At 46.5% G+C, this 27,575-nt stretch overlaps 1 protein-coding gene and 1 long non-coding RNA gene across 2 annotated transcripts in view; both read right to left on the minus strand.

The window, feature by feature from the left end:
• Positions 1-16,112, minus strand: part of LOC137152794 (uncharacterized) — a 44,086-nt gene extending 27,974 nt beyond the window's left edge. The window contains exon 1 of the long non-coding RNA XR_010919606.1: positions 15,997-16,112. This is a non-coding gene — a long non-coding RNA (uncharacterized lncRNA). The remainder of the gene's footprint in view (positions 1-15,996) is intronic.
• The window catches only part of SHISA6 (shisa family member 6), a 329,086-nt gene that overhangs the window by 182,713 nt on the left and 118,798 nt on the right, over positions 1-27,575 (minus strand). The window lies entirely within an intron of this gene.

Consider the following 27,575-nt stretch of genomic DNA (forward strand, 5'->3'; position numbering starts at 1 on the left):
TTCTAACAGATTATAGACAGAGTGTCTGCTCCTGCCCCGCTGCAGTCAGTTGCTCTGTGCGTCTCAGTGAACAGCAGCACATGGAGAAGTGCGACTTCTCCTTTCCCCTCAGCTTCTCGGGACCAATCAGCAAATGCAGGCTCCAACCTTGCATTCCCCCTTGCTCTGGGGAAATCCTTAGGGTCCAGCCCGGCTCCTACAGCTGTGAGCTGGCTCTGGGATTTCCTTCCAGCCTGTGCTGAGTGGGACTACTTCGAGGAGCCTCGCTGGCCATACCGTTTAGTTCCCTTTATGTCTGTATTATGGGTTCCATATGTCAGCCCACAGCCATCTGCTCCTTCACTGTCGTGTGGCTTTCGCCTCCCCACACCCACGTTCTCAGAGCCTCGGGGACCAAGCAAATCCCTCAGCAGACTCAGTCTGTCTGCCTGCTCCGAGGTGTGCAGCTCTGTACACTGCTTTCACTCGCAGAGCTAGAGTCATTGAGCACTGAGCGAGCGCGGCGTCTATCGAAGAATGTCTGTGCTCGGGTGCCATGGGTGCCGGCTGACACACACGGTGCTTCCAGCTCCCCACACAGAAATATTTCCCAGTGCTTGCGCTTTTGGAAATGCTCGAATGCCCCTCACGTGCAAGCAGACACTGTTCCCTGGAGCTGGCTATGCCTGCCTGAGATGCTGCCCTGCCTGGCGTGATGCCAATGTACCGATGAGATTGGGGGTTGTGTGCAGAGAGGCTGAGGAGGATTGTGAAAGAGAGAGAAGAGCTGCTTCCCCCCTGCCATCCCCACAGGGTGTGTTTGTAAAAAGTGGGCAGCTGGGGCGTCACCTGAATTGCACTTGGAACCATATTCTCCTGCCCAGCACAGCTGCAATTCTGATTCAATCTGCAAAAACCATGCATAAGATACAAACAGCGGCACGGAAGTCAGTCTGGACTGCGCTGCGTAGTGTTACTGGAGTAACACTGGAGCACTTGGAAGGGGCTACCAGAGGGTTTAGGAAGGGTCCGGCAGTGCAAGTCCACAATGTGTGTTACACCATAATGAAAAGACAGGTCTGACCGGGGTCAGGGGCAGAAGGACAGATGGAGAATGGTTCTCTGGCCCTGCTCATTCCCGGAGACATCCATGCTTGAGGGTGTGACTCCAGCTGGGGAGACAACTCAGAGGGGGAAACTTTCCCTGGGAATCCCTGACGATCCCGCAACGTTCTTCCCATTTAACATTCTGCTGCTTCTTTCAGAGGGCCACATCTCAGCCACCTTCCCTCCAGCTCTGAGCAGCTTCCTCCAGGCCTTGGGACCGATCCAGCACCAGACACTTCCACTGACATCAAAGGGAGCTAAATAAGGCAGGTAGGCATGCCACTTCTTCAGCCGACCAGGAGGGGTTACTCAGGATCAATGCTAGGCACCCTCTGCCCCCAGAGGCCAGCATGCTGCCAGCTCATGAAGCTGGAGGCCTGGAGTCTCACATCCCGAATGGCAGAACATTATGAGCCTGATCCTGTGTGGTGCTGAGCATCCTCAATTCCTGCTGCATCTAAAACCACAGTGTCTGCAAAAGTGCTCAGCATCTCATAGGACAAGGATATATGCTGCCGCTGGACTGCCAGGCAAACAGGTCATGGCGGGGGCTCTTTGTCAACCTAAGAAACTCCTTGTTCATCCCCAAAGTGCTTTAGAGCCATTTCTGTCCAGCCACGCCAGTGAGGTCCCCGAGCGCTGTAAACTCAGGGCCAGTCGTCCTGACTCCTATGCAAAGCACTGGACTCTCCGCTACGGCTGCATAGCAAGGAACTGAGCATTCAACACCTCAGCTGTACTCTGCCCTTTCTGAACTCCGGGTAACTCCCCTCCACCACCCACATATCTCCAGCCTCATCCTCAGCAACCAACCTTTCCCCTCCAGCCAGGGTGATTGATTGATGGGTTTGGCTGTGTGGTTTCCCGTAGGAAGCAGCGTGGGTTAGTGCGTGTGCGTGTCAGGAAGCGGGGTGAGGGCTCAGGTTGAAAATGGTGGCTGTGAAATGCTTCCGGTACCATCGAGGAAAGCTGATGTCAATGGGTGGGCTATGCTGAGAGGGAGAGTTTCTGTGTGGAACGCATGGATCTGAAATCTCCACGTCTGCCTGTTTGGGCATGTTATGTGTCTAGTCGGCAGGCAGTACCTTTTCAGTACTGCAAAAGTAGCGTCCCCAGTGGCTGGCTCCCAGTCCCTATCTCACTGCCAGCACAGACAGTAGCACTAGCACGCAGAGAAAACACAACCATCATAAATGAACTGAAATCAGTGACGCTAACAGTCCACTAAGGACATCATCTTGGTCACTAAATTATCCCTATTGGTCCCTGACCAGGGTTGCCAGCTGTCCGTAAATTTACAGACAATCAGTTAAAAAAAATATACAATTGTAACAGTCTGTAAACCCGTAAATAAATGAAAGTGTCGGTGGAATTGGATAGAAATAAAACATACTGTATTGTGACATGGATTGTCATCATTCAGAATCACTTCTTGAATTGGAAAACTGCACTGACCAAGGCTTTATCAATGTCCTGTTTTCTATTATTGCACACACTCAAAGAACCCGATTGATCAATTAACTGCAGCTAAAACAATTATATAATTCCGAATTCCGGTGTGCTAAACATCGCAAGTGAGTACACACTTTTGTGACATTATTGTATTGTTTATCCTGTTTTTAGTGATGTCAGTAAAAAGTTTACTGTGTCAGTAAAAAAAAAATTTGTTTTTAATTAAATTTCAGATCTTCATGTCAGTAAAAACTAAAATGCAAGGATGGCAACCGCCTCTCTGTTGGATGTATAAAGAACAACAATGGCCAGCCATACTGCTTCATTAGATTGCCTGAAATTCTTGTGCTATCACGTCTCAGAGAAGCTGAACATTTAACAATTAATACTGAAAACCTTGACGACACCATCCAGTCTCATCTCTGCTTTCCCCTCCCCTAAAGCTACCTTCCCCCACACTTCTTGCACTTCCTCCGAATGCTCACCCACATTTCTAACGCTGCACTGTTGTATCCATGCAGAACCCTGCTGTTCCTCCCAGCCAAGTTTCCTCTAACAGAACTCTCCAGACCTAAAAACCAAGAGCAGTCAAATGCTCTAAGGATGAAGGAAAATGATACAGACAGGTTGGCTTTTCCACATGATGGTTCATGGTATGATAGGAGTTTTCTCTGTTACTCTGTAGGGTCCTCACAATAAACAGCTTTTGCGACTGACTGATAGCCAAAGCAAAGCCAACTAATCAATCAGTCACAAAAGCAATACACAAGATCCCGTCAATGCACTTGTTATTAATGGTGCATAAATCGGCGCTCACAGTGCCCTTTCGATAATAATAATGATGAAATGGGTACACATTCCAATGAAACTGCCCATTAATGAATGTCTCCAGGTTGGAAAGTTGATCACAGAGCTGAGACAGAGGGAAAAGATTTTTTTTAAGTGGATACTAAAATGAGCCCGCAAAGTGCCTGGCAATCTGAGTGTTGAAGCAGGCCTTGAATGGAGGGTTATAAAAACAAGACAGGCAATCAGGGAACATCAGGGTGGCCTCCTAAAAAATGAGAACAGGTTAAGGTGGCTTTGTCTGTCTGGTTAGCGAGAAGCGCGTATTTTAGTGAATTTTGCATATGTGTGTGAAGATTGACTGTTCTCCTCCTTGGAAGGCCACCATTTTCAATAACCTGCCAATTTAGGAACCAATCAAAAGATGCTTAGCAGTGTCAGCACGTGTATTAACATGACTGCCTGTTAAGCAGACAGTTATTTATTTAGATTTCCTTAAATCAGTATGAAAATGAAAATTGCTTCCAGCAGCTTGCATGGATAAAATGAGCCAGCTAGCTGTACAGACTGTGGTTCTCCATCAACATTTCTAACCACCACATCACATCACAGTGCTGTGAGTACAAAGATGAGAAGGTAAAGACAAGCTTCCTGTGAATCATCAGCATTAGCGCTGGGCAAATAATGGATTTTTTGGTTCATTGGCAATTCCAAAAATTGGGGGGGGGGGGGGGGAATGATTTAAGTCAAACCATACCTGAACTTTCTTTCTTTTGAATTGAAAAGAAAGAAAATGTTTTAGGTTGAACAAAATATTTTGTTTTGATAAAGTCAAAATGCTTTTTTCCAATTTTGACCACTTTCAAAGTATTTTTTATTGTTCTTTAATAAAAGGAAAGAAAATTTTAACACAAAGATGTTTCAAACAAAGATAATCAAAACATTTCAGTTCGAAGACGTGGAAGTGAAATGTTTGGGGGTGTTTTTTAGACTTTTTAAAATTGAAAAAATATGGCAAAACTGACACACATTCACAAAATGTTCTGGTGTCACTGAATGGTGCATTTTTTTGCCAAAAATATTTCAACCAAAGAATTTTGCCTGGTTCTGGTTAGCGCTAGTGGGTTGAGATATCCCATGCCAATGTACCTGTGTGTCTTATTGTGTGAGATGGAGGCACCAGAGCTGCAGAGATTCAGGAGCAAGTTAGATCAGGTAATAGGGAACTTGCCACTAAACCACAAATAAACATTACACGGTGGCATTGACTCACCCTTTATATTTTCTACACATGGGACCTGATTCTCTTCTCTCTCTGGTGTGCATCAAGAGTAAGGCCACTGCCATCACTGGGGCTAGGGCAGTAGGGCAATAGGATCAGGCTTACACAGCTCGACAGCCAGAAACTTATATGGCACCATGGAAAGTGTTACAGTTAAAAAGGCTTGATTCCGGGCAACCGAAGAGACCTTTCCCTTAGCCCCATTTTACCTTCCAACCTGCCCAAAACTGACTGGCAAATAACATGGCATTTTTCACTTATGATCAGTCCTCTTGTCTCTCACCTGTCATAACTGAGCGTTTTTGATAGGAGTAATTCACAACAGTGATGGTGAGATAACACCATGTCTAAAGAGACGCAGAAAATCCCATTTGCCTGGCCCATGGGAATGGAGCCAGATGAACAGCTGGCATGTTGGGCTGTTGTGCTCCTTGACTGTGTAGATTCCATAGTGCGAGGGGCCACGCGCCAGATGGATTGATTTGTGGGTCCGAGGTAAGCGTGGGTGTGAGCACACACGGCATTTCTACAATGCCTTAGGAGAAAACCAGGCAAGAACTCCATCACTTTGATGCTAACCTAAATTATTAGATCCTCTTGGGTCTGCAAAATTGGTCTCAATATTCTTCAAGAGCAGCCCTCCCCTGCTTCTTGCACTTCAGCATGATGAAGACAAAATACCTCCATTTATTGCAGCATTGAACAGGATGAAACATTTATGGACAAAGCTGGAGGAAGTGAAGGAATCCAAGCCAGTTATATTAGTCACACAGCAAACAAAGTAGCAAATGTTTGCCTTCTCTGCACTGCATTATCTTATCGGCCAACCACCTGAATTAACCTAAACACAGTCACTTCACCTGCTAGACTGACAGGTCCCTCTGACATCAGGAATTCAATCAGATTTTAAAATCAGTCTCCACCAGGTGTGTGACCTGATATACAGTTCGTCCCATGGCTGCAGGGTAGATTCTGGGGAATACGACTCTGGAGAACTTCTTTCAGCCAGTGGGGTTTCCTAGCCGAGAAGATAAAGGGGTGGATCCTGTACAGGGCATGGCTCCCTAGTGTTTCAAAATGGTATTGCGGTATCAGAGGCATCCAGAAGAACCAAATGGCCAGGTGCAACGACACACTCACGGCAAGAGAACAGCTCTGAGGGACAGAGGGATAAGCCAGACTTCCCGGGTGGGTGACAGCCAGTGTTGAGACTGCCCCTCACTCGGAGACCAGCCTCTTCGCTCAGTGGTACCTCGTCCTGAGGAGCTGCACCACTGCATGGTGTCAGAGAACCCCACAATTGTCACAGCACAATGATCAGAGGTTGACAGCATGAAGGAAACGTGGCAGGGCAAGTCTAGATGCTCTGATACAACAGGACTCAGTGCCCTCCTCACACCCTTCCCAGAAAAATACAAGGATGACACAGGCCTGGTGCACAAATGCCCTTCCTCAGGGGCGAGCCTGGCATTGCACCTGGAATAATAGATCCTTGCTTCATCCATGCATGATTCTTGCACATTTGCCACTAGGAGTTGTACTGAGGCAAACAGAACATCAGAATTATTGTCTCTCTCCCCGCCTCCATGTGACGCAGCAGCTCCTGTCTCGCTCCCTGCCCCCTTTCCATTGCTGTCTCATCACACAGAGGGGATGTTTGTCCTCTTCCTCGGTTTCACCAGGATGGTGATGTTGGTTGGTCTTCGCTGCTTCCACCCCCACACGCCCAGCCCTTTTCTGATAAGATCTTCCCTCACTGCCTGGGATGCAGGCAGAGCCAGCAGTGCCTCCCGCCGTGCCATGGAGTTTGCAAGACACATGAGCTGCGATAGTGGGACCATCAGGATCGAAGGCTGCCTAGCTCCTGAGAAGAAAAGTCCTTGCTAGGTGTTTGGGGAATCCAGTCACCAAAAATGCCCTGTCCAGTTAAACACAAGCCTGGTCTGTCAAGCCTCCTGCGTTTCCCTCTCTCATGACACACTGTCAGGTCAGTTAGTATCGGAGCTCGTTCCCTTGCGCTGGGATCTGGTGCAGCAAACACACCAGCATCTGGAGGTTTGCTTCTACACTCCGCTGGCAAGTAACCACCCTGAGACCAGCTTTGCACCCATCAGTTTACTCAGTTCTCCCCATGTCCAGGCTGGCCCATCGGAGTCACTTTTCGGCACTATTAGGGGAGGGGAGGGGCATTGCAACTGCACCACCTTTAACTGAGTACTCAAGTCACAGAGCTTAAGGCCAAAAAGTTTCAGACAATCAGATCATCTGCTCTGACCTTCTCTATGTCACAAGCCACTCAGCATTTCCCAGCCACGCTCACACCAGGCCCAACACGCTACAGGAGCTAAACTACTTTGTACCACAGGCAGGGAACAGAATGTGGGTCCTTTTCTCCTGCTTCTGCTTCCTGTTCAGACAGCTCCCGTCTCTTTGGTCTATCTGCCAGCAAGTGTCCCTGTCACAACCCACAGGAGAAAGTCCAGATATCTGACATCACAGCAAAGTTTAGCTAACAGCAGGTGGGCAACCACACCACAAAATACATGTTCAGCAGAACATACGCCCGGCTAGACCAACCCTGCCGAAAGCAGAGCTGCTTCGCTCTAAGTTCAGCTACAGACGGTACTGGTTATGGAAGATGAAACCCTAACATATTAGAGTTACTTCTCTTGGCCTGTTGCTGCTGATCTGTCTGCATCTCTGGGACCCAGACAGGTGGGTGTGTGCGTAGACCCAGAAGTCTGTCTCAGCCCAGGTGAGTTATTGCCCAAAAGCCCCCCCACCTCTGCCCTACACACTTAGCATCCAAGGAGTCCAGCTATCCATTCTGTCATGTTCCCAAACCCCCTTGGGGCTGCTGCACCATTTCCCAGCAGCTCTATGGCACTAAGCCATACCTGCTGGTTCAGAGAAGAACCAGGAGAAAGAATAAAGGATTAAGAAACTTGCCATATAGTGAGAGACTCAAGGAGCTGAATCCATTTAACTTATCAAAGAGAAGGTTAAGGGGTAACTTGATTACAGTCTATAAGTGTATATAGATGGGGGACAAACATTTAATAATGGGTTCTCAAACTAGCTTCAAAAGGTATAACACGAAGTTGAAGCTAGATACATTTAGAATGGACAGAAGCCAGACATTTTTAACAAATGAGAGTAACTAACCATGGACTCTATGAATCTATGGCCCCTTCCACAGTTGCACGCAGCCACTGGATGTAAAGATCATGCACAAACTTTCTTGAGCTGGATCTTTGTTCCAGATCCCACACCACCTTTGGCTACATGCATCCGGGCATGTTCACCAGGCAAATCTTTGTGCACAGCTGCCCTAAAGCTCACCAGCACAAGTTATTCAGAGAGCTGTTACCTGAAGGTTCAGGAATATAATGCACAGCTGTAAATCCAGCTCTCTGCCAGATTTCTCGGGTTGTTCTACAACCCCCGCAGTGTTTCAATTCATTCCAATTATGCCTCTGCAAAACCTTCTCATCTAGAGATCTCAGCTGCTGTTTGTATTATTTAACTTCCACTCCCTACAAATGGAAATACAACATTTTATTTACAGCAGGTGTCCCAAAGGACACCAGGATAGAAGCACATCAAGTGAACGCCAAATAATTCCCACAAGTCTTCAATGAGATACAGGGAAAAACATGCACTTACTGGCTTCTGAAAGCAGCAAAGCACGGCCCTGTAGAACAAGGCAAACGGTCAGCTACAGCCAGCATGGCCATCTGCAGTCCAGAAGGTTGTGAGATCTAGCTACACAGCAAGGCGTCATGCTGAAGTAGTGTACAGAGGTGACACTGTCCTCTGTGTGCCCTTCCCAGGTAAATGTAGTCACACGTGGTACGGCTGTGCTACTTGTAACCAGCGTAAAATGGCAATGTCTCCCACCTCTGCACTGGGTATGCATGCAAGTATTGGGACATGGTGAAGCGAGGCTGGTCCTTGAGAAATGCCTCCCCACTGTTGCACAGCAAAGTCCCTCCAAGAGATTCCTCATCATGGTGGCACAGCCGTCACTGAAGTGGATAGTGCTCAGTGACTTCAAAGTCCACATGGATCACAAGTCTTCTGAAGCAGCCCAGGATTTCATGACTACCACGGCAGCGATGGGGCTATCCCAGGAGACTGTTGGTTCAACTCATGCAGTTTGGCACACTCCTGATCTAGTGCTTGGGATGAGAGTTGAGGAGGGGGAATCTGACATTATTCCTTTGCCAAGGGCCAAAAAAGGAATAAGTTCAAGAAACAATAATTTCCCTCAGAGCCCACTGAAAACTCCCTGGTGGCAGCAGTCTCCAACAACAGGCCCCAGGCCTAACAGGAGAGGGGAACCCTCACCTGAAATTGAAGGAGACCCACATTCTGTCTGAGTAGAGAAGGTTCCTGGGGGAAAACAGATCCATTACTGGTATGGATTGTCAACACCTCGTGGAGGAGGCTTCTTTCAAAGGGGGGCTACTAATAGGGTATCTTCCATTCAAACCCACGCACTGGGAACTCAATCACCTTGGGCTGGTTACCATCAGAACATGCTGCAAGGCCTCTAAGGAGCTGGGAGAGACTGGTGAAGGGGACTTTGATGGCAGTTTTATTGATGGAACTTACGACACAGTTTTGTTCCATTGTGTAAAGAATAGGACCTAATCCCCCTGAGTCTTAGCCAACACGTCTCTCCCACTGAGACAGGTCTCACATTGTCCCTGTTCAATGGGTACCTGGCACTGGAGCTGCTACAAGAGAAACAATGTCCATTTTGCAGCAATTTTTGAGGTTTCAAAATTGGTTCCAAAATTTCTTCTTGGAACAAAACTATAAGTTTTCAAATGTTTTCAGGAAAATGGAATTGCCAGAAATGTTCCGACCTGCTCTTCACTGCACACCATTGGCTCTGCATTGTTACTGGAAGGACAGGTAGCTCTCCTTTGGTAAGGTTGCCTGACAAGTCCCATCATCTCACCCTCTATGTTAATAACTTTTCCATACTTTAACCATTTGAGCTGACATTTTCGATGCCAGGTGTCTGCCTCAGGGCAACTATATATATATATATATATATATTTTTTTTTTTGGAGAAAATTTCAGTCAAAATTCAGCTGTTTACAAAAATGAGATTAGAGAAAAATGTTATTTTGCCATGTTCAAAATTCTGCATAATTATGTACATAAAGGCTGTTAGTTTACTAGTGATGCTCTGTGTGAGATAAATCTAACGCCTGACTCTGTGAGGTGCGCTTTGAGACTCCTGGAGTTTGAAAGGTGCTGTATAATATCAAATCCTTTTCTATTTCGGCAAACTACAGCAAGACTTAATGATTTTACATAATTCCTTTCCCTTGGTGTCTCATATCCCAAAGCCATTTGACTGCTCCTTCTCATAATCCCCACTTAGTATCCCACGGTCCTCTAAATGTCTCCAGGGAGTTTCCTTGATGGCAGAAGAAACACATGGTGACACAGAAAAAAACTGCTGAAATACCAGGAAAGCAGAGACACATGCTGACTAGAGAAAAAGAAAAGTCATTTTATGGACTTCTGCTCCGATCTGTCTGCAGCTCAGAGGGCATGCGCACTGCAGGCCATGACAGGACCATTCTCTCTGAGGCACCACAATGATTCAAGGTCTGGAATACATGCCTTATAGGGAGAGGCTTAAGAAGCTCTATCATTTAGTTTATAGAAAAGGGATTAAGTGGTGACTTGACTACAGTTTACAAGTACCTACATGGAGAAGAGATCTCCGATAGTAGACAGCTCTTTAACCTATCAGGAAAAGGGATAATAAGATCCTGTGGCTGGATGGTGAAGCTAGACAAATTCAGACTAGAAATAAGGTGCAAATTGTTAACAGATGGTAACCAATTACTGGAACAACTTACCTAGGGACATGGTGGAGCCTTCATTTTTTGAAGTCTTTAAATCAACACTAGGTGTCTTATTAAAAGATCTGCTCTCTCTCAGAGACTGGGCTGGATGCAGGCATCACTGAGTCTAGTTCTTGGGCCTGTGTTATGCAAGAGCTCAGAGTAGATAAAAGCTCTGAATCATCACTGGTGTTCAGAAGCGCTGACCAGTCACAGCTCCATCTGAAGTTAATGCATGTTGCAAAAACTCAGCACCTTGAAAATCCGACCCACTTGTTCTGTGATACCCGGGATGATGGGTCTGCCAATTCCGATTAGGCCTTGTGTCTGGGAGGAGCATGGGTTGCTTTGAAATATTTGGTTTATTTTTTACCTGCTTTCCCTGAACACTGGAAGTCGCTTTAAAACTAATGAAGGTGTGGATTCTCCTCTCTCACCAGTTTTATGCCAAGGTATCTTGATCCACTCCACTGGCGCTAGCCCTGATTTGCACTGCTGTGAGAGGAGAATTCATCCCAGCATCCCTAAGCGTGGGAATCTGTGCATCAAAGAAGCCATGGATCTCAAAGATGCTGCAACACAGTGGTCTCCTGGGGTCCTCCAACCAGGCCATTTGGACAGAGGCTTTTCCCTAGGGATAGGAGGGGGCACAATGTGAGACAGTGGTAGCTTTTACCCTGTTAGGCATGCTTCATCCTTAACATTATTTAGCACTGTCCTTGGTTTCCCCCATCTCACAGGAGATCACACAATGCGATAAGTACTATCCTTTTCAAAACCACTCCCTGAGGTCATTTGTACTCTCACTTCCACAGGTTTTACCCCAGTGTAACACACTGACTTCTGTGGACTACTCCTCATTTACACTGCTGAGAGAACGACTCCTCCAATGGCATTCTGTCAGTCCTTTGAGCCAGCTGCAATGAGCTGAGGGAGCCAGCGGAAGTGTCTTGTACATCTGCTGACAGGACGGGGGCAACTGCAGGTCTGAAACATAGGCTGATGTGACCATAAAGAGTAATCAAAGAGTGTTTCTGCAGAGATGCATGGACAGGAATGGGGAGACTGGGGGTTAATAGCAGCAAATGGGAAGGAGTGGGACTTGTGCAGTGGGGTCAGATGCCTCTGCCTTGGGCTGTGACCTCAAAAGGAGCTCCACCAGATGCCTACCAAGATGCGACCCACAGGAATGTCAAGTATGAGCTGGGAAAGTGACAAATCTCGCACTGGGTCAGGATAGGAGACTCGCGGAGGCAGGAGGCACAGGGATTGCTAACTGGGATGACCCAGGGGCAGGCCACACAGCACCCGAAGCCAGGAATCCTGGGCATAATAGATGCCCCAGACAGAGGGGGTGACGTGGGAGTGGAGGGAACCCCAAACCCTAACTGAACTAATACTCTTAAGCTAGCTAATTAACTCCAGAATAAAACTACGTACAAAACTTGAGAAGGTCAGGAATGCTGCAAAGCTGTGGGCACTGTTGGAAATTTGTCTCGGAGCACAAGCGGTAGAAAGGAACTGGACGTGATCAGTCCATGCAATGTGCAGAACTCAGGATTTGAAAAGGTGACCCTGGCTCCAGTTGCAGGATCATAGAAGATGAGGGTTGGAAGGGACCTCAGGAGGTCATCTAGTTCAACCCCCTGCTCAAAGCAGGATCAGTTCCCCGAATCACAGAACAGCACCTGGGAGCCTAGAATCTGCCAGCATGGACACCTTTATGCCTGCACAAAGTCCTGACAGCTAAAACGGCTTTGCACTGAGCCACGCTGCTGGCTGGGACAGCCTGGCCGGGCCCAGAGATGGGAGGAGCTGAGATGGCAGAAGCGGGGCACTTGCATCATTCTGAATAGTCTTGCACCTCAGAAATATTTCTCCTGAAGGGAGTTCCAGGAGAGGCTACGTGACCAGCAGCACCCGCCTCTTCAACAGCCACAGTGCAACCACAGAACACGCCCCGTTCACCTCCACGGCCTTTGAGAACGGACCTGTGTCCAAGAAGAGATTCACAGAACTGTGAATACGACTGGGTTCAGGATCAGGAATTCCTTTCTCTCTAGCTTCATTGAAAAGCTTTGCAGACACACACTGCTGCTCAGTTTTTTTTTTTTTTTTTTTTAATACTGAAACCAAACTTGACACTGAACTTTCCTTTCTGTTCTCGGAGGTGCAGGTGTTTCAGGCAAGCACCAATAGCAGACAGCGTGGATTTGACTGGATTCTTAGTAGCTTATTTGCATTTGAAAAGAATAACAGAGAGAGGGCCCAGGGGGACTGCTCCTCAGGGGAAACATTACCATGGGTGGGCCCTAGAAAACGTATCTCACGGGACTGTGTCCATTGGTACCACAATTTCAAATCAAGAAGAGATCATCAGGACCTGTCAGCTCCCAGCTATGGCACCAGAAGAAAGCAGGAATACCAGTTACCTTCATTTTAAAAACCCTGTTCCATTTCAGGAGGAAACAAACCAAAAAAATATCCAGTAGTTCAATATCCAGATGAACATCTAGGAGTTTGATGTTCATCACACCCAGAGGCTCGATCGTCCCTAATCATATACAACAAGGGATCTGGAAATTAAAAACAGCAGCTAAGTTAACGCCCACCCAACTGGTGACATTTCAGGCAGGGGTGGGGAGCTGATTGCAACAACAGCCATCTGCCAAGGTCCTTTGGATACTCTTCGTGATGCATCTAGGCTGGGATTTTCCAAAGCACCAAAGGGAGTTAAGCACCCCTTGCCGAGTAAGTTTCAATAGGATTTGTGCAGCAAGCTCCCTTTGCTCTGTGGGAAATCCCAGTGCTGAGTTACTGAGCAATTTCTCTCTTTCCTGAGCTTTTTAAAGTAACATTTCCCTGCACCAAACAGAGCAATTCTCATCCCTGAAACTCAAGGCACTTTACACAGGCAGGTAAGCACGGCTATCACCATGCATAAGGTGGAATAGCAATAGGCAGAGACAGCGAGGGCCTGATCCTGCCAGCTACCAAGAACCCTCAACTCTCACCACTGAAAGCACTAACTCAGAGTGCTCAGCACAGCAAAGCCATAGGTGATGGGCCCAGAGCCTGGGTGTGTCAGGATTAGATCTAAATCTTCTTGCTCCAAGCCTCATGCTCACTCTACTAAAGCACAGCTGCCCCTTTCAACTCAATTGCTTATGAGATCCGTGTCTGTGGACCTGCAGGGCCAGCATCCCACTTCCAGCTTCTCATGTGTGAGATCTGCCTAGTAAGTAGAGCCCTGCAAATCTGCAGATACCTGCTTTATATCCGTGGATGCGGCTGCATGGTTCATTTTTGCAGATCAGCTCCGGATGCAAATTTTGTATTTGTGCAGGGCTCTACTAGTAAGCATCAGAGATCTGCAGAACATGGGTCTAGTGGGCCCTCCTTTCTTTCGAAATGGCACTTTGTGAAGTAATGATGCCGGTGAGAAGAGCTCTATGTACATACAGATGCTAACGTCCGATCCATCTCTGCAAGTCATAAGGAAATGTCATGGAGAATGCATGTTCCTACCAGTAAGGTAACCAAATGACATAACCAATCTGCAAACAACAGTGGTAATGCCTCTGGTGTTTAGCACCCCATCCTGCACACCCTTAAATCTGTGTTGAACTTTATGCAAATGGGTATGGCCTTGAGTTCAACGGGACTATGTACGTGGAAAGTTGAGTGTTTGCAGGATTGGGGCATGGAACATCTGTAAGGCTGAAAGCATTTCCCAGATGATATACAGAGAACTCAGTTCTCCCGCCACTGACATGCAGCTGTACAATGAGAGAGGCAAGGTGGGTGAAGTAAAATCTTTTATTGGACCAACTTTTGTTGGTGGAGGAGACAAGCTTTTGAGTGCCACAGAGCTCTTTTCAGGTCTGGAGACAGTAACCAGCATCTGACAATGTGCCTCACCTGCCTTGTCTTTCTCGTCTCCTGGGACCAACATGGCTACAACAACACTGCAAGCAGCTTTACAACAACCCACACAAACACCGGAGACGTTTAGGTCAAGAAGCCTAGAAGAATACTTAGGGTCAAATGTTCACTAGTGACTTAGCAACCTAAATCCCCTTTTCAAAAGTGAGGAAAAAGCCTACGTCTAGTTGAAAGCCACCAGGATTTAGGCTCTGTAAGTCACCTGTGAAAATGAGACTCAGGCTCCTAAGTCATTTAGGTGCTTTTGAAGATTTTTACCCTTAGGCAAATTGAAAATGCTGGAGTTGAGAGAGGCAGAATGTAGTTCCCTTTGTAGAAATTTGGCCAGGATAGTGTGTCTAACATCCCTACTTTTGCAAAAAGTTTGATGGTCTCTTTGGTGAGCAGAAGTGATCAGGACTTTGATTTTGCACCTCATCTGCATGACAGAATGTAAATTAGCACAGCCCCCACCTACAACTGGACAAACCAGCGAAAATGTACCCATGAACCGTAGTGCAAAGAAGTGAGATAGATTCACTGTTCAGCTGGAAGATCTGGGGGAACTGTGTGTTTGTGTAAATTTCCTGTTCACATGTAAATACATGTGTTGACACAAGAACAGATACTCATGCAGGAAGCTACATACATATGATCACTCAGTTGGGGCGGTGAACAGTACCACATGATTCTGGTGATCAGTCCCACAGTCTGAATGTCAAAGAGGGACTAGGTGATGAGTACATACAGGGAACAGGCTGAAGTTTATTTGCATGAAGAGTTGACTGAAGAATTGTCAATAATGAAAACATCCATAAAATCCCCCCTTTCTTCACCATCAACTCCCTTCACCCCTTTAAATTCACTGAATAAATATTTTGACCAGCTCTGGCAGCCTCCTAAACCAACCATAAAAAAACCCCTCCTTTTAGAATACTTTTTGGTTTTCACTTGCCCAATTGTCCACATTTTATGTAGTGAAAATACAAACCACTCTCCCCAGTAAAGATCTGCCAGAGTCCTAAAAGACCCCCGACATTTTAATTTGGCCAGGTCTAGGTGCTAAATTTCAGTTTTAGATTGCAAACCCATTTGTTTTCCTATACATTTTAGCAGGGTTAATTGAACACTTGTTTTAATTTTCAACTGGCGAAGTAACATCTGACTTCAGTTTCCTGCATGGTGTTTTATTCTAACTGAGTCACCAAACTGGGATAACTCACTTTTTCTAACTAATTCAGCAGCCCCCATAAAACAAATGCCCACTGTGCTCTCCCCACTTAGATCAGAGAGACTGCAGTTTCTTTAAAAAAAATTATATGCCAAAAAGCCTAATGAATTATCTGGAAATTTTGAGGTCACTGCAAGGACTTAGAGAATACATCAACAATACACACTGTCTCTACGTCCTGGATTGATGCAACATTGTAAGTCTAGAATTAATATCCAGTAACAAATTACCTCTGATTATTATATGATCATCAGTGACTGTACAGTAACACAAAGCAATTTTTCTGCAACAAACTTTAAACAAATCTGTGTGAATATCCATTACTATCTTAGGGAAAACTTTCTCCTAGTTATCAAACATACCTGCAGTTCAAAGCTGACTTCCTAGCTGGCATTGCACAGTGTTTTCCCAGGGAGGAGGAGAGGCAGTTTGTTAACATGAAGGATCAGCAGGTATGAGTCAGCAAAGCCATGACAATTCATGTCAGCTGGTAAGCTGGCCAGTTGTGCTCATGAATAGGTTTGATTGGGGGGGTTGCTCTCCAGGGCTGCTCTTCCTTATAGAAGTTTAGAGATCACTTTTCTTTCCAAACTGTTTTGCATTTAGGAGGACACTGGTTCCCTCCCTAACTCTAGCTAACCTGCCTGTCACAGTTCAGGGAAACTGCACCTGTATTCCCCCTCTACAGTCCACCCAGGAGACCCCCTCTTATGCATTCAGCTCCCCAGCCATCCCCTCTCTTGGACAGACACGCGCATCTCTCTCCTTCCTGATCTGGGGATTTCCAGGCTGCACAATTCCCTGCCTACAGTGTGAATTCACCAGCAAGTCAGACTGCCTTAGCAGACCTGCTTTGCTTTTCTCCTCCGAGGCTATGAGCAGCGTAATTGCCACAGTTATTAGTTACCGCACAGCCCTTTCTAAGCAAGCACATTTATTCTGAAGGTGAAAGCATGACAGATAAAACATATTACAGAGATCACCACCGCTCCAGGATGGGCTTTGGTAGAAATCAGTCCTTCACACCCCACACAGGGGTTTTGCTGTGGTTATAAGTTCATAACCCACATGGGTCAGAACACGCACCCCCCTGAATCTGTAAGTCACCCTTCGTACAGTTTGGGTCTCTGGTCTTGCCCTCATGTTACAGGTGATCAGCAGACAAAGGTCCCTCTTCAGGGGAAACCCACTTACCTTGAACAGTTCAGTCTTGTCGGGCCCATTGTTTCAAATAGTCTTGTGAAGCGCGTATGCCTTCCCAGGGTTTATGTTAGTCACGTCTCCCCCTAAAGCTGCTACACACAATTCCCCAATGATACCGAAACCTTGGCATTTTTCATACCATGAACTCCTGCAATACTTAAACTTAACTCAGGAAGCTTTGTTCAGGGTGTTGCAGGAAACTGCCATGTCTGTCACACTGCTAACCACGCTATCCCCATTTTGTTTCTGCAAGCAACATTCATGACATCAGCATAGCTCTGAGAATAGGACTTCGCTGGCATGAGCCGGAACACATTCCTCCGTCCTCGGCCACCCTCCCTATCTTCCTTGGCTTTCTATCCCAGAATCTATTGCAAACTAGCCTTGGATCTCTCCATGGTCTTGCTCCACACTCTGCCATGTGTTCCCACTCCATTGCACTTGCATAGTCTGTTCATCCCAACAGGATCATCTCTCTGTCTCCTCCTGCTGGCTCACTGCACTTAGGGGGAAGGTTACTCTCATGCATATAGTCTCATCTTTCTGCAGCTATCTCTGAGATATCGAGTCACATCCTCACTTGAAAATCTTCCTCCTTTTCTCACTAGCCTCCAAGATATCCACTCTGGGAACTGGCTCGGATGCTGTCTGTTAAGCATCCTGCATACAGACAAATAGCATTGCATTGTGGCTGTCTTTGCGGTGATCACCTCCCACTGTGCTGTCCGTTTCCCCAATCATTCTTGCTACTTTCATTTGTTCCCACCTCTGCTTTTGTTCCCACCTCTGCTCTCTCCGAGTGTCTGTAGTGGTAGGAAATCATGGTGGAACGCTGTGTGTCAGAGGCTCCCTCTCAGAGCCAGGTGGCATTTGAGGGAGGAGGCGCACTGAGTTTTGCAAGAGCTCAAAATGCTCAGCCTGACTCTTCCCTTGACACTTTTGGTCTGGTCGCATTCCAGTCCCTGCAGCTCTACTCCATTCCAATCAGGAAAGCTATGCTCTTACTTCGTGAACCTAATTTGACTGGGGTTGATGTGTCATAGCTCATTCCGCAGCTTGCAGCCATAGCAAGTGGTACTGTGTGATCCTGATGAATCTCACAAGCTAAGCAGAGACAGACTGGGTCAGAACATGGCATACGAGGCCATCGAGGAGCATTTGGTTGCTACAGTAAGTGGTGTTAATTCAGTTGGTGGAATGAGAGACCGAGTCAGCTCTGAGCTAATCCCCCATTGTGCTGCTGGAGGGGTTGTCTTCTGGCCACGTTAAGCTGTGGTCCTGAGCACTTGTGGCCATTAGCGCTCCCAGGAGTCAGTGATAGTGACAATAACCTTCCCACCAGGCCAACATGCCTGAGCGTTGCCCCACTTCTCCAGGTTGGAGTCTCTTTCCTTCCCCAGCACAGCGCAGCAGAACGCCTTGGTCAGAGGGAGATGGACACAAGTGGCCTTTCAGGCTGGTTGGCAGGAAGCTTCCCCCTTCTCCATGACCAGCTCTCTTCAAACTTGACTCTAACCTCGTTGACCCTAATGTAAGTCAGGAATCACGCTGCTGAGGTGATTGGAGTTACACCAGAATAAAACCAGGCCCAGGTTAGATCAAGCCCACTGTCTTTGTTCCTTCTGAGAAGCCCAGCATCATATTCTGCTCTGTCCCAGCTGGCTCACCCCAGGGCCTGGGCACTTCAGGAACGATGCCCAGTTGTGGTTCAGGGCACAGTGCCGTGCTGATGTTATACTGTACTTGCTCTGTGTGGGGAATGAAGATTTTATGCAAATATTATGCAAAGTGCAACTCAGTCTTTTCAGGAAGCCCGTGTAGACAGGTCTGGCTCTGGAAACACACGCAGACAGGTCTCTCCCAAAGAATCTAGCAGACTTGGGAACTTTATGACGTCTCTTCCAGGTTTCTGTAGCTCCATCCCTTCCAATAAAGAACTGACACCTATCCCACCCTGATACTTGTCAAAGCTTGAGTAGAAAGTGGATCTTTCACATGTGGTCGCAAAGAGAAGAAATCAAATTTCTAATGGTCCGTAGAATAAGAACGAGCTAATTATATAGCCAGGAAACTACAGAGCAGAGATTGGTGAGGTGCCTCAACTCTATGGTGAAGGGTACATTAGATGTTCCCTGGATAATACTATTTATCTTGCATGGGGCTTTTTATCCTTCAATCTCGAAGCCTTTTACAGCGGTGTAATATCATTTCCCTGTCTGATGGACTGGGAAACAAAGGCACAGAACAGTGGAGTGTCTTGCACAGGAAGCCCAGAGGCAGGGATAGAATCCAGACTGCCTGACTACCCCGCTGGTGCCTGATCCGGCAGACCATGCTTTGGGCATGCTGGTAAGTAGGAAGGTAAAAAAGATGAGCTAGAGAGGGAGATGTATTGTCTGCTGTGCTCTCCGATTCCATGACATTAATCAGCTTCTCTGGCCAGATAATTTGTGTACAGTATAACTTAAAGCAAAACAAGTCCCCAGAATGATTTGTGTCATTATGAATTCTTAATTCAAACAGGACAGCAGATAATGTCTCTCAAAATGTTGCCGCTGTGCTTTACCGCACCAGCCAATTAATCACTCCATATTAATCTCCAGCGATGGTGTTTTAGGGCCACCTTCCCTCTTAGACAAATCTTTTATGGCCAGTGACAGAGGAGACTACTCGCTCCGCATGCATAACGCACAGGCACAACTCTGCACAGGACAAATGGCTCTGTCTCTCTGCACTTCAGTGCCAGCAACGGCATCTGCAGAGATTCCAAAGCACAGGCTCTGCTCACAAGTCCCCATCATATGTTTCTGGTAAACCTGGACTGGAATCTTGATTCTTTGCATTCAGAAATGGATCCCTGGGGAGGGGACCCGGGGCAAACCATACTGTGTGGGCCCCCCGCCTCGCTCCATTGGCATACCCTGGGTCTCCGGTGCCCGGGGGCCAAGCCTGCATTTGGGTCCCCCCAACCCTTAAACACCCCCCTGGTGCAGGGCAGGAGGGGTCCCCAGCTCCCACGGGATGGTGCCACCCCCCCAGCTGTCCCGGGGAGTGGGGGTTCTGTACCTGCAGGGGGGGAACACACCGCTTACCTCCTCCTGCACTGCTTGGATGGGGCAGCTTCACCCCCCGGCCTGGAGGGGGGGCGCCGGGCCGGCCCCATCACAATGTGCAGTGGGGGCAGGGGGTGCAGGAGGCCCTGATGGATGGCTGCCCTGCTGCAGGCTGGTGCCTGGGGGCCTGGTCCCTTCGGTACACCACTGCCCACCTCCCACCCGGTCCAGCATGCAGATGGGAGGCAGGCTGCACCCACCCGCCTGGTCCCCACTCCCAGCCGGGAGGGCTGCAGCTGCCCGCCTCCTGCCCAGTCTGAAGCAGGGTCCCCGAGAGCATGGGGCCTGGGGCGGTTGCCCCAATCCGCGCTACCCTAGGGACGGCTCTGCCAATTTGCAGATAGATTGCCAGTGTTCTCTGCTGATGGAAATGCAGCGGGGGTTTGCATATGGGAAGGGCCAGATAACCAATGAAACTGCAAGCAGCAGACTTTTAGAAGCATGCAGCTCCCATTTTGGAAAGAAGCGAAGTGGGCAGAGCTTCCCAATGCTTTTTGGAAGGCCTGCCATGGGTACCCCACTGGGAGCTACTGGGTGCTAAGTGCTTGAGAGGCTGGCCCTGAGCTCTTTGCAAATCTGGCCCTAGGATTAGATAGTCGCTATCACACTGGGCACATCTGCACTACAGCTGGGAGGTGCTTCCCAGGGCGGGGGAGAGACTCGCCTGAGCTCTGCTCAACATAGCAGGGCAGCCGGGGTTGTGCTGGCGGCAGCTTGGGTTAGCTGCCTGAATACAGACCTGGCTGCCCCTGGGTTTGGACTCAGGAGGCTCGCCTGCGCTGCTGCTCATGCTGCCTCAGCTACGCTGCAGTAGCTGGAGCAGAGCTAGTGCGTGTCTGTCAGCTCCTGGAGGGACGCACCCTCCCAGCGGCAGCAGAAAGGTTCCCATTGTGGGGAGTGGGGGCAGGCTGAGGACAGGCTGGGCTAGCAGCAGTACAAAAGAGCTGAAGGCTCAGTGCCTCCGTACGTGCTGGGGGAAGTGCAGCCAGGGTGATCTGAGGGCAGTGCTGCCCCCAAGACTCGTGGTGCTATCAGGATTTACCACGTGCCACAATGGTGCAGCCTGTAGACACTGGAAGACTGGACATTGAAGACCTTCAGAGTGTACGTAACAATGAGAACACAGACTTCCTGATTCACTCTCCCTCCGCATTTACCTCAGGGGGGATCACCTCAATAGAAATCACTGTTTGGGCTTATCCTTTGTGTTGTGTTAAGTTGTTTAATACATCAAGGTTTTTTGACCCTTGGCAAACAAAGAAACACGCCAGGCACTGGGCTTTGGACTGATTTCTAGTTAACTTGTAAGCACAGACATCGGGTTGCAGCTCTGCTATATAACTTGACTGGTGTAGAGTTTGTCTTAGCAAAAAATGACGCACCCGTCATTCAGCGTCCTTTGATCATACTGTAGCATTACTCCTGCAATGTCTGTAGACTCTGAGAGGAATCCTACTGCTGAAATAAATGCTCAGCTCAGGAACTTAGGGGGGAAATATCAAAGGCAAAAATGGGACTTGGGCGCTCACCTCCCTCGATGGGAACCGGGCACCTAACTGCTCTTCATGCCTTTGCAAATCTCTCCTTTGTGGCCTGATCCAAAGCCAGCTGAAGTCACTGGGAGTCATTCTGACAGCATGTGGCATTTTCAAGCTAAATAGTAATTAGGGATGCTTCTCTGCATGCAAATGTATATCTTGTGTGGCTGGCCCGCATCGTGCTATGCAAAGGCCGTTACTGGCTACATGTACTCTTCTGAACCCTTGGGAAGGTACGATGGAGAAAAGAATTTAATGAAGCACTGGACAGACTCTGCACACATTCTGCTGCCTTTTTCTATCCAGCTTGTGACCTCTGTGACATGTCCCCAACTCAGGCAGGCCACCTTCTGTAACATAAATATAGACCAGATGAACCTACTGTAAGGTGGATTCACACCGCTGGTTGGAAAACCATACTCAGAGAGTAAGTTATCAATGGTTCACAGTCAAGCTGGCAGGACATATCAAGTGGGATCCTGCAGGGATCTGTCCTGGGTCCGGTTCTCTTCAATATCTTCATCAATGATGTGCATAACATCCTTAGAGAGCACACTTATAGCGTTTGTGGATGATACCAAGCTGGGAGGGCTGGTAAGCATTTTGGAGGACAGGATTAAAATTCAGAATGATCTTGACAAACTGGAGAAATGGGATGAAATAAATGGGATGAGGTTCAGTAAGGACAAATGCAAAGTACTACACTTAGGAAGGAATAATCAATGGCACATATATAAAATGAGAAATGACTGCTTAGGAAGGAGTGCTGTAGAAAAGGGTCTGGAAGTTATACTGGATCACAGACTAAATATGAGTCAACAACGCAATACTGTTGTAAAATAAGCAATTCGGGTATATATTAGCAGGGGTGTTGTAAGCAAGACACGAGAAGTAATTCTTCTGCTCTACTCAGCACCAATAAGGCAGCACACTTTGGGAAAGATGTGGACAAATTGGAGAAAGTCCTCAGAAGAGCAACAAACATTATTAAAGGTCTAGAAAACATGACCAACACGGAAAGATTGAAAAAAATGTGTTTGTTTCCTCTGGAAGCGAGAAGACTGTTGGGGGACATGATAACAGTCTTCAAGCACTTAAAAGTTGTTATAAAGAGGAAGGTGAAAAATGGTTCTCCTGAACCATTAAGAACAGGACAAGAAGTAATGGGCTGAAATTGCAGCAAGGGAAATTTAGGTTAGACATTACAAAAAACTTTCCAACTGTCAGGGTAGCTGGGCACTGGAACAGGTGACCTAGGGAGGTTGTGAAATCTCCATCATTGGAGGTTTTTACAAACAGGTTAGACAAACACTGTCAGGGGTGGTCCAGATAATACTTAGTGCAGGGGACAGGACTAGATGACCCATCAAGGTCTCTTCCAGTCCTACATTTCTATGATTTCTATAGTAACTATATGTAATATGGTCTACTGGTCAATTCAATGGGGAGCCTGGGCTCCTGGGAATTATCTCAAGCCTTGCCTATGATTCACTGTGTGGCTTTGGGGAAGTCGGTTAAACTCTTTGCTTCACTTCTCTCTCATTATTTATTTATTAATAATTTTTTTAAATTATTTATTATTATTATTATCAGTGCCAAAATATTTGAGGCCTCACACTTCCAAACACAGAGGCAGGCAGTCTGTGCCCCAGAGTGCTGGGTCTCAAAGGGAAAAGACAGAAAGGAGCAGGATACAACATACAGATCAGCTTATCGAGGCTATTGTGGGACAACTGTTACTGGTTTAAGTTAAATGCACTAAGCCTGCTGAAGTCAGTGGAAAGATTCCCACTGATTTTACTGGGCTTTGGATCAGGTCTAAGATCCCTCCTTTGATTTCCTTTCCACTTCCTCATCTGCCCCTCACAGGTACAGCACGTTGGGTATTTTTCCACATTTTTTTTTTTTTTTTTGCCATGGAAAATGGCTTTTCAAAGGATACAAACATTTTCCTGAAATCATCTAGTTTCGTTTTAAAAAAATCTTGGTTTTTTACAACTTTTTTTTTTAAATGTTGCTTTTCAGTTTTTGAAAACCTGAAATATTCTCAGTTTTCAAATCCCCTCTTTTTTTTTAAACTTTTCATTGAAAACATTTCCACAGGTAATTTAGAAAAAAAATCCCACTTAAACCAGTTGGCTTTTTTTTTTACCTGATCCCAACATACCCCAGTGTCAATTCCAGTGCCTTGCATTCCTGACTCCTATGTAAAATGATAACAGTGTCACTGGGGCTACCATGCCCCACAGAGATTTGTTTAAGGCTCGCCTAATTACTGCTAATAAAGCTGCTCGAGCCCCCGGAGAACAGGGGCTACCGTATAAGAGCATTCCACCCACGCTGAATTCTGACCGTGAGCAAAGAATGGTTTTATAAGAAATCAACATCCATCCTTTTTGGTGAAGGTCAATTTCTGTTTGTTTCTCTGCAAGTCAATATACAGTTGAGTAAAGAGTACAGTGGAGTGTGACATGCATAAGTGGCAAGTGTTATTATTATGCATATTAAACTGACAAGGAAAATACAGAGCTAAGAGACATTCTGTAAGGCAAATCTGAATTCTATCAAGAAAAATAAGCGCATGACACTCTCTTTTTTGACCCAAGTCTGTGCAATGTACATCTCCCAAAGCGTCAAGCAGAGATAGAGTCCATTGGTTAAAAATGGCTGGAGAGAGACGTCTTCTTGGGTCTGAGGGTACATGGGGCCCTGGAGGCAACAGGCAGCCCACAGTGAAGTCAGATATAGGTTTGTTGTGGAGAAGCCGCTGCACATTTAGATGCGTCTTAGGAAAAGCAGAAGTAATTATTGCCTGAGTTAAAAGACCCTTCTCTGCCAGCCGAGGCTGTAGCAGGCTCATCTCAGTCTACGACTCAGCCCCAACGGGGGGTGCGGGGACAGAGCTCCACCCACACTGAGAAGCGGTTACTCCTACTGGTTCACGTGTGAGAGCACGCGTGGGAAATGGTCAGACAACTTTGTGTTCTGAAATGGGACCTTATTTTGATATAAACCATTTACGTTCTTTTTTTATTAATAAACCCACAAAAATCAGCCCGAGACCCTTGGAACCATAACTTGTCACACCAGGGTCCCATTTTTAAGGCAGCTCCACAGTTGGAGAAGCAGTGAGGTTTCTACTGAATGAGCACTGCGCTGTTTGTTTGTTTTTCAGGACAGCCGGCTTGCAAACAGCAGAGACAGAATTTGAAACTCTCTCCCTTTCAACAAATAATACAAGGATCACAGGAAACAAAGAGTCTTCCACCTTGATCCATTCACTCTGCTCCTCCTACCACTGGATTTTCTCTTGGTATTATTTGTATCAGTTTTAGCATTAATATTTTAGAGGAAATAATAATAAACCAGTAATATTCAGCACATCTATTATGCTTTTCATCCTAGGATCTCAAAGTCCTGTACAAATATTCAGAAACTCCCACAACATTCTTGTGAGACAAATAATAATTGTCTCCATTTTAAAGATAGGGAAACTGAGGCACAGAGAAGTGGTTTGCCCAGGGTTACACAGTAAGTCACTGGGTAGAGTTGGGAAGAGAATTCCAGTCACCTGAATCCCTCTCCTATGCTTTTGCCATGAGACCATTGGTCCCACCTCATTAAGTGCTAGTCAAGTGTAGTTACAATGGTATGCAACTTGCTTTCCCTGTGCATGGTGATAGCTGCCCCACTTCTTGGTTGGAAAGGGGACTCTGTAACCACAGCATATGAACGTGGACTTAACAATATCTGTCATTTCTTGTTGCACCATCTCCCCACAAAAATGAAACAAGAAAGTCCCTCTGAGACATCTCATTGTCTTTCACTAATGGGTCTGAGAAGATTCTCCCACTGCAATAACAATTGCTTTTCACCATGCAGTTTTCATTTCCTCCTGGTTTAGAGGGTGACGGTGAGGAATTCATGACAGATGCAGTCCAGACTATTTTAAAGATCAAGAGGTTTCTTCAAAAAAGGAAGGCTGGCTGAGAAAGAGGAAGAATGATCCAGGGGTTATGATCCTGGCTTGGAGCTCATAAGACCCTAGGCCCCTTCCCTCTGCTACCACAGACTACCCATGTCATCTGGGACAAGTCAGTCAGCCTCCATCTGCCTTAGTCACCCATCTATAAAATGTGGCTGATGATAGTAATCCCTGACAGGCGTGACAATTAGATCAGTCCCTTCATTCTGTGGACTACTCAGTAACATCAAAGATTACCTCCCAGTCCTTCTGCAAACATCCCATTCTGTACACCTGCCCATGAAGAGCTCCACGGATCAGAGTCTGAGACCCAGTCAGTAATGTCTGCAAAGCACCCGCAGATGGACAGTGCTTCAGAAGAGCCTAGTGGGACCTGCTGGGGAAAAGGAAAGGGATTCCAGGGGTGGGGGGGGACTAGTATTTGCAGGGTATTGCATTGCCAGTGGACAATGTGATTTTCAGGGATGGTGAACCCCACCAGCATTCAATCCAGTTCTCAGAGAGCTCTAGATTCCCCAGATTTTCAGGCTGTGTTTTCCATGCTGGCTTGTGTATCGCCTGGCCAAGGTCACTAACTAAATCACAATGGTTGCTATTTCTGTATTTTTCCATGGGGCCAATTTATCTGATGATTATAACAACACAAACCTGCAAATATGATAAAGGAATGGATTTCCGTGAGATTCTCTTTCACTCAAGATGGATGCCACAGAGAGGACAGCTGGAGCTTTGTAAGATATCTTTTACCACTATTGTGTATGATTCATCAAAGCAGAAATTATGGAACTGATATCTCCTCAGAGCCAGGACAGAGAGGCAGAGCATCACAATGAGAGTAGCTTATAACTGCACGTTTAACCAGGTTCTGTGGGTAAAATCACATGTAAAATCACATGGAATGTTTGCTTTGATATATGCAACAGGACAAAATTCGCCTGTTAAACTCAGACAAAATTCTCTGCAAAATGCACAGAATTTGGACAAACCCAGGCCCAATTTGAAGTGATCCTGGGGTTGGCTTATGGCTTAGCTTTGAAATCATATACAATTCACAGCTCTGGTATGCAACCAGGAGAACCTTATTCCAAATGGGTTTTGCTTGGTGATTGAACATGAAACTGAAAGCAAAATTCAGGTGGTAAGAAAGGAAGGGGTTGAACTCCAATTAGCATGAAACTAGAGGAAATGTTTGCATAACCCTATGCAAAAAGAAAAGAAACCACTGAGCTTTGCTCATCTCCATTACTGTCTAGGGCACATACAGAGCGCAACATTAGAGAACAGGTTAAATGAGTCCAAGAAATAATCCTAGATGTTCACCATGTGACTAGTGAAAAGTGCTGCTAGTTTGCATAAGAGAGGATTTCTTTTTTTAATGGATAGATATTGTCTCCAGCTCAATTTCCTGATACAAACAGGGCAGGTCAGACCCAACACAGTAAATGCTTTCTTATATGTAAATGAGGGATCACGGTATTTCATAGAAATAACTACAGAACTAGGAAATTAGCAAATGTTTCCAGATCTTTCTTGAAGGCAAAAAAAAAAGCTCATCTAATCTCCCTGAATAAAAGTGACAGTAATTGAAAGTTTGAATCTATTCCCTAATGAGTTTTACTGTTGCATTGTAATTAATAACTACTTACAGCTAAGAGAACATGATATCACTTCAAATTAGGACGTTGCTTATAAATGTGTTAATATTTTTGCAGAATGATACTTAAAAATCATTATCCATTGCTCTTGTAATAATCACCTCCAAAGTACTATGCATTAATAACTTTTTAACGGATGTAATACAGGCTGTTTTGAATACACTGTCAAGGGGCAGCTGCAAAGACCTCTGGGTCTCCCTAGAAATGATCTCAGGAAGGATTTTTCTTTTCCATTAAAGAAACACATGCAGACAAGAGCAAACCATGCAAAAGACAAGCCAACCTGTAAACGCGCATTGCTCCCTAGAGACTCTTGCAGCGCTAGGTCTAAAGCAATTCAGATCCACAACAGTGCCTACATTCATCTAGCCTCACGGAGTGCTTTAGGACGTAAGCCAGCTCCCATCAAAATCAAGTTGATTATTTTAATTAGCTCTGTTTCCATTC

The sequence above is a fragment of the Emydura macquarii genome, unplaced genomic scaffold, assembly GCF_026122565.2.
Source record: "Emydura macquarii macquarii isolate MOO-44397 ecotype Brisbane River unplaced genomic scaffold, CSIRO-AGI_Emac_v2 contig_1230, whole genome shotgun sequence".
In the NCBI taxonomy this organism is placed as follows: domain Eukaryota; kingdom Metazoa; phylum Chordata; order Testudines; family Chelidae; genus Emydura; species Emydura macquarii.